Consider the following 8,286-nt stretch of genomic DNA (forward strand, 5'->3'; position numbering starts at 1 on the left):
CTGCACTCAGCGGCCTTCCCCCACCCCGGCGGTTGCGGTTGCTGCTGCTGCTGCTGCTGCTCCACCGCCACCGCCCGCACTCAGCGGCCTCCTCTGCCCCTGTCCGCCGCCCGCCCCTCAGCAGCCTCCCGTCCTCTCGCTGCCGCCGCTGCGCGGCTTCTGCCCGGTTGGCATGTCCAGGGGCCTCGCTCCACACCGGGCAGCCCCGCCTGACGAGCGGCCTCTGACAGGAGCGGACGTTTATAAAAGGATGAGAGCAACCCTTTCCGAAACTAAAACCCATCTGTATGGTTAATAAAAACAAATAATGATGGAGAAAAGGTCTTTTGTTCATTCAGGCGGGCGATTGGACACGAAGGCCCCCCTGACCGTTGCTGCCGTTGCCATGGTGATTATTCAAACTTTCTCTGAGGGTCCGTTCTAGCGGTTTTTTTTACATTAATATATCCCCATCCCCATCCCCACCCCCATCAGACCTATTAACTTATTCATTTGGTTTAGTTTTGTTTTTGCGCCTTTATTCTCTTAAAAAATGAACCCAATTTTGACTCACACACACAAAGATGTCTCTCTCCCTCCCTATCTGGCTGCCCCCTTTCCCCCCTTTGCATCCAATTTGAAAACCAATCCCATGGGCCAAGCCACAACTAATGCTTTAGAGAACCTTCCAACTTGCAGCTTTGAGAGAGGAACCAGGCCATATACTTCTAATAGAATACCTTTACGTCGAATTTACAGCACAGGAACCAGCCATTGCGCCAACATGGTCCTGCCCGTGTTGATGCTCCACATGAGCCTCCTCCCACCCCTCTTCATCTAACCCCGTCAACACTTCCTCCTATTACTTTCTCCCACGTATATGTTTATCTAGCTTGCTTGTAAATCTATCTATGCTTTTACTTTTCATGGAACGTGAGTGTCACTTGCAGCATTTGTTGCCCATCCCTAGCTGCCCTTGAGAAGGTGGTGTCGAGCCGCCTTCTTGAACCGCTGCAGTCCATGTGGTGTAGGTACACCTACAGCATAGTTAGGGAGGGAGTTCCAGGACTTTGGCTCAGTGACAGTGAAGGAACGGCGATAGCTCCAAATCAGGATGGTGGTGATGGTATTCCCATGCATTTGCTGCCTATCGCTTGTCCATCTTGGTGGTAGAGGACGTGGGCTTTGGAATGCACACTTGAAGGAGGCTTGACGAGTTGCTGCAGTGCATCGTGTAGATGTTATACGCCTCAACTGCTCCTTGTGGTAGCGAGTTCCATATTCAAACCACTGAGTAAAAATATTTCTGTTGCATCCTCAAAGAGCAGGTGCTGAAAATATGTCCTATGGGATGACATGTAGGAAAATGAGGTAGAAGGCCAGGGCAGCTCCATCTCAATAACATCTCTGTGACAGGACTAGGCCTACAGTCAACACAAGCCTAGCTCCACTCCCAAGATAAAGAGATGGAGATCTGACTAAACAGGCTTACACTCTTACTTCTCATCTTTGCAACAAGGGAATGAATGTACTCCAGGGGTAAAAGTTAGTAAAATTGGCCCCACTATTTCAACTCCAAATAAGCTGAATGCCTGGCATTCTTAGCATCAGCACATTGTTTTAGAGCTGTGTTTTCATTGGAGCTGACAGGAGAGAACACTTGTATCAGCTTGTACTGATACTCTGGTTTCCATTGTTAAATTTATGGGAGCTTTTCTTCCTGCTGTGTCAATCAGCACTGAAAGCACCTACAACCCATTAATACAAAAATTAGGAGCAGGAAGAGGCCATTTGGCCCCTCAAGCCTGCTCCACCATTTGATAAGGTCGTGGGTGGAATCATTTCAGAATTGCACTAAGCACGATAGCAGGTGTGAAAAACGATGTCTTACCCACCAGCTGCAATGGCGGATTTTTGCACCATATCATTCCCTTCCTTCCTCCGTCATAAATTATGCAGTCATGGGTAACACACCGTCTTGCTGCCAGGTGGCTTCTGATTTGCCTGCCATGCTGTTAACTCGCCACTTCCTCACTCTGGGCACCATATTTAAACTGCAGTTGCGTGCACATTTCTCAATGCCTGCAGCCCAAGACTGCCCCACTGAAGGCATGGTCCCAAAAGACAAGAAGTGTGCAACCCCCCGATTCAGAGACGCATCCCTGGAATGCTTTTTGGACACCATGGAGGCCTGCCGCGATGTCCTCTATCCCCGTTCTGACCACAGGATGCCCATCAATCTCACCACTCTGGCTTGGGAAGCGGTGGCAGCGGTGGTCAGTGCCAACACTGCATACAAGAGGTCAGTCATCCAGTGCAGAAAAAAAATGAATGATTTCATCTGTGCTGCCAGGGTAAGTCAACCACCCACTCAGAAGCCCATCATACATTCACTGGCATCTCACTCACTGACAACTCAAGGGGCATTACCACTCACTCTCACACACAGCCTCACACCTCCATCTGGCCTCATCTCCTCTGGAGATTGCCTTCTCATCCTGCCTATAGCTCCACTCTGCACACACGCATGCCTGGCATCCTTCTCATTTGGCCTGGCATGCGCCTTGCTCACACTCTCCATTTATCTTGATGCAGGACAAGATTGCACACAATCAACGGGAGAGGTCCCAGACGTGGGGGGTGGAGTGCCGGGCATCAAGGTCATCACTCCATTCAAGAGTCGCATGATGGATCTGGCCGGAGAAGACAAGGACTGTTCCAGTGGTGACGGTGAAGTCAGCGGCAAGCATCCACGTGAGGATCCTGCACCAGATCATCCTGCTGTCAACGCTACTCTGAGTCCACTGTTCTGTAACACAGCTGCCAAGCACTATAATCTCCACTTTCTCTCCTAGACACATCTGATGCATCTCCCTCAGGCAACCTTGGCCCCGACTCCAGTGCCGAGAGCACTTCAGATGAGGATCCTGAGGGCAGCACCAGCACCGTTGAAGGCCCAGCACAGCATTCACCCACACCCTCCACCAGCACAGTGACACACTCCACGTTTGGACCTAGTTCTAGAGCAACCTTGGGATCACAATCTGGTGTGCACAGTAGGGGGGGATGATTCTGGTGTGCGGGCACAATGATGAGATGCAAATACATTAGAACCATTGAACCATGGAAAAGTTACAGTGCAGAAGGAGGCCATTCAGCCCAGAGTGTCTGCACTGGCCAAAAGGAGAAAAAAATAAACTAGCCGTTTAATCCCTCTTTCCAGCACCTGGTCCATAGCCTTGCAGGTTACAGCACTTCAGATACAGATACAAATACCTCTTAAATGCGTTGAGTGTTTCAGCCTCAACCACCAACTTAGGCAGTGAATTCCAGATGCCCACTACCCACTGGGTGAAAAGGATTTTCCTCATGTCCCCTCTAATACTTCTACTAATCACCTTAAATCTATGCCCCTGATAATTGACCCCTCAGCTAGAGGAAACAAGTCTTCCCTGTCTACCCTATTTAGGCCCCTCATAATTTTGTACACCTCAATTAGATCACCCCTTAGCCTCCTCTGTTCTAAGGAAAACAACTCTAGCCCATCCAATCTCTCCTCATAGCTGCAATTTTCAAGCCCTGGCAACATTCTTGTAAATCTCCTCTGCACTTTCTTGAAGCAATTATGTCCTTCCTGTAATGTGGTGACCAGAACTGTACACAAAATTCCAGCTGTGGTCTAATCAGCGTTTTATACAGTTCCATCATTACATCCCGGCTTTGTATTCAATACTTCGCCCAATAAAGGAAAGCATTCCATTTGCCTTCTTGACCCCTTTTCCACTTGTCCTGCCACCTTCAAAGGTCTGTGGACATGCACTCCAAGGTCTCTCACTTCCTCAACCCCTCTCAATAACTTCCCATTTATTGAGTATTCCCTTGCTTTGTTTTCCCTCCCCAAATGCATTATCTCACAATTTTCTGGATTGAATTCCATTTGCCACTTCTCCGCCCCCTCTAGCAAACCATTATCATTCTGGAGTCGACAGCTATCTACTTCACTATTTTCAAATTTCCCAATCATGCCTCTCACATTTAAGTCTAAATCATTAATATATATGACAGACAGCAAGGGCCCCAACACTGAGCCCTGTGGAACACCACTGGAAACCGCTTTCCATTCGCAAAAACATCCATCGACCATTACCCTTTGTTTCCTGTCACTGAGCCTATTTTAGATCCAACCTGCAATCTTTCCCTGTATCCCATGAGATCTCATTTTCCTGACCAGTCTGCCATGTGGGACCTTGTCAAATGCCTTACTGAAATCCATGTAGACAACATCCAATGCACTACCCTCATCAAACCTCCTTGTTACTTCCTCAAAAAATTCCATTAAGTTAGTAGGGCATGATCTTCCCCTGCCAAAACCATGCTGATTATCCCTGTGTCATGAAAATGTAATAATTTTCATAATATTATTGTCATTTACTGAAAAAATTATCGACAAGCGACTCTGGGTCTGGCATTAGCATTGCAGCATTTTGAGATTTATGTTGCAAACAATTCGTCAGAAACAATTGTTTATACAGATCACAATCCTTTAAAGTTTCTGGACAAATTTTGAGACAGAAGTGCAAGGCTATTCAGTTGGAGTTTATTACTGCAACCATTTAATCTACTAATTATACATGTGGATGGACGAGAAAATCTAATTGCAGATGTATTGTTAAGAGTTTGAAGCTGGAATGGAAAGTTGGACATTTGAAAACCTGGACCCTGGACTGGAATGATTTCTGTTGATACGAGGGAGTCGTGTATATCTTGTTATGTTAATGCATGCATCTGGTAATGTAATAGTGTGAGTATATGGATAAGTATAGGAGGTAGTGTAAGATAGGTTAAGAAAATAAAACTGTCTTTTTAAATTATGACGGTTCATTTTCCAGTAAGGAGGGGGGTGTCATGAAAATGTAATGAATTTCAAAATATTATTGTGATTTATTGTGAAGGTAGGTTAAGAGTGGGGTTTGGATTAGTTTCTCTGTGTGGATTTGAGTCCGGGGGTTTTAACTGAATTGCAGACAGCTAGTCTGGAGCTTTTGAGTTATCAAAAGAGAAGCTAGGTTTGAAATGCTAGGGGAGAATTTTGTCCCTGTTGGGGGGTTGGGCAGGAGTGGGCGCTGGCGGGCACGCAATAAGAGGCCTGCGATCGGCTGGGCTCCGCCATTTTGCGTGGGCAGGCCAGTTAAGGTCCGCCCAGTGTGACACACACTCGGAAGCACTGAGCACTCCCTGAGGGAGAACTGCCTCAGGGAGATTAGTTTGGTTTTTAAAAATTTTAATGAAGAAAATAAAAATTTTAAGACATGCCCCCTTATGTGTCGGTGCCTCATGAGCTGGGACATGTCGATGAATTTTACTGAAAAAATGAATTTAATTTATAAAGCCTTCATGAAACCTCATCCCGCCCGTGGATGAGGTTTCATGATAAATGCGAAGGCCGCCTGGGCTCTTCAACTGCTCGCCAACCTTAATTGGAATCTAAATGGCCTTAAAAGGCCTTTGACCATTCGGCAGTTGCGCAGCTGACTCCGCTGCGTGCCCACTGAGCTAAGGATCTGAATGATGCTCAGTGATGTTGGGATGCACGCCCGACATCACCGCGCATCATTTTATGCTTCAGCGAACAGGGCCTGCCCCTGCATGCCGACCAGAGGATTCTGGCCCTAAATACATAAATATGGTTGAAGTTTCAAGATGTGAGGTGTGAGGAACATTTGCATTTTTAGAGAAACCAAGGTAGTTTGAATTTCAAAGAGATGATGGGATGTTATGTTAATATGGCAATCAACTTGTTCATACCAATTGCTAGTTAAACAGGTGATGGGCATTGATTATCCCATCTAAATAGAATAATAAGATCCAGCTGGAACACTTTGTGCGAAAGCTACTTGGAAGTCAGTAGCACTGAGGAGTTGTCTTGAAAATAAACCAGCTTAAACCAAAAGACCAGTCTGGATTAATTCTTCCACCACAACCTCTTATTGTGAATAACATGTTACACCTAGCCATTAGAAGTTAAGCCAAACAATATGTTTATTTTTCCCAGAGATTACTGATAATATGAGTACTATGAAAGATTTATATTATGGAAAAAGTAAAGTTGTAAAGACATATTGGAACAATGGAATTTACATTAAAAAGGGAGAAACCTGTATAAAGGAGATGAGGTTATGTGTAAGCAGAAGGCATTCTAAGGTCTAACACAAATGTGAAAATCTTCCAGCTTATATGCTTCAAGCTGTTGTCTACAGAAACCAAAGCTAAGAAAACTCGTTGTGAATATCCCTGTCCAGGGTATTATGTGCTTTGCCTGGGTCTGTTTAAATATATTTGTTTTTACTATTGCCTTAACAGAAGTGTAACTGGGAGTCAGATTAATTAGGGGATTTAAGTTATTCTGGTGGTAATTTGTATACCTTTTATGTGTTTAACATCTCTTATTAATAAATGTTTAATTTAGTTTTGTAAAAAACCTATAAGTATTGGTGGACTCATTACTACTGAATTCAAGGCACATCTCTCAAAATAAAATACAAATTGCAAAAACAGCAGTGGCAGCTGTTTCAAGTTTCCCTCTGAGATTTGAGCACCTCTGTATTTACCCTCTGCCATAACACCCTGATCAATCCGAGCCTTTCTAAGTGACAGTTTATCCTGTCTCTCAGAATTGTTTCCAATAATTTGTCCATCACTGAAGTCAGACTGACCGGTCTATAATTTTCTGGCCTATCCCTTGCACCCTTTTTAAAATTAAGGCCCCAGTGTTGGATGATGGGAAACACGGCCTGCAATTGACGGGGGGAGCGGACAATCGCAAACTGGTTTCATGATGGAGTAAGACCAATTTTTGGCCTTCTTGCCGTATTATCCGTTCACGTTACCAAACACGCCTGCTGCCAAAGGGAGCAGAGAATTCCAGCCCACGACTGATCTAATTGTAGCCTCAACTCCACTTTCCTGTCTGCAGCCCCCAATAACCCTTGACTTCCCTGCTGATCAGAAATCTATCTAACTCAGTCTTGCACATATTCAATGACCCTTCTTCCACTACTTACCTTTTAATGAAACCAATTAAACTAAACTAGGAAAAACGAGCCCCTTAAAGAGACACTGCAAACAAAAAGTCAAAAGTCAAAGGAACCTTATAAACATTAAACCAAAATGTGATTAAAAGGGCCTACAAAACACCCCAGTCCCCGCGGTGCCCACCGAGCATGGAAGGCCGGCAGACACCATGCGATCCCTCTCCAGGGACACCTGGCCACGAGCCTAGCCCCGGAAGAGGGGCAGACAGTCAGGCCGGATGATCCCTCCGGTCACTGCTTGGACCAGCCTCCACTGCTCTCTGACAAAGTGAATTCCACAGATTAACAACACCCTGAGAGAAAAAAAATTCTCTTTATCTCAGTCTAATTTTTAATTTGTTTCCCCTGGTTCTAGACTCCCTGACAAGAGGAAACATTCTCTAAGCATCCACCCTGTCAAATCACCTCAGGGTCTTATAATATAAGTTGTACCATTGACAGATACTCTTTCCCATGAGAATCTGTCATGCTTTTGCCAGTATCAGTTATACTTCCTCTATCGTTACTGATTCAATAGTAGCTAGAGGATTTGGTTCTATATTTTGTGATGATAGCTTAAGAACCTTTTCGTATTAGAGAAATCTCTTGTCCATATAATAGACCTCAGTTAATCTTCAGGTAAACAAGTTTTCGAATAGTTCAGCTCTGGAGAGAAGATTTTCAACTACATTTTCCAGCCAGTCCCAAATAAGTTTTCCTTTCTAAATTTGAACTCTGACCTCTTTTATTAAGAGGTAACTAAAATGACAATTTCTGTCTTTTATTCACAAACTCCCAACTGAAACTACAGACGTGGAGAAAATTCACCAGAAAGAGAAAGCTCCAGAGAGAGAAGAGCCTGGAAGCAAAAAGGTGGACGTTTTACTCCAGCATAAGACTCCATTGACTATCCCTTGGAAGTCCAGCTTCAGCACACAGTGTTCATAGACTGCAAGGGTGAGATCCTTTTCTTCAAATTCCAGGTCAGCCAGTCCTGAGGAACCCCCTTTTCGTTCATTCGGTCAGAAGCACCGTCTGAAAGAATCCCATTGCTAATCCTGATCCCTAACTCCGAGTCTCAACATGTGGCTCCTGAGTTCGGAAAAAAAGTTAAATCAATAATTAATTTTGTCTACTTCAGGTACATTACGACCATCCAATTTCCTAAACAGCAAGCCTGCAATTCTTTTTGAAGCATCCCGACTGGCAACACTATACCACTGATTAAATTATGTCG

This window comes from Carcharodon carcharias, chromosome 2 (assembly GCF_017639515.1).
Source record: "Carcharodon carcharias isolate sCarCar2 chromosome 2, sCarCar2.pri, whole genome shotgun sequence".
In the NCBI taxonomy this organism is placed as follows: Eukaryota; Metazoa; Chordata; class Chondrichthyes; order Lamniformes; family Lamnidae; genus Carcharodon; species Carcharodon carcharias.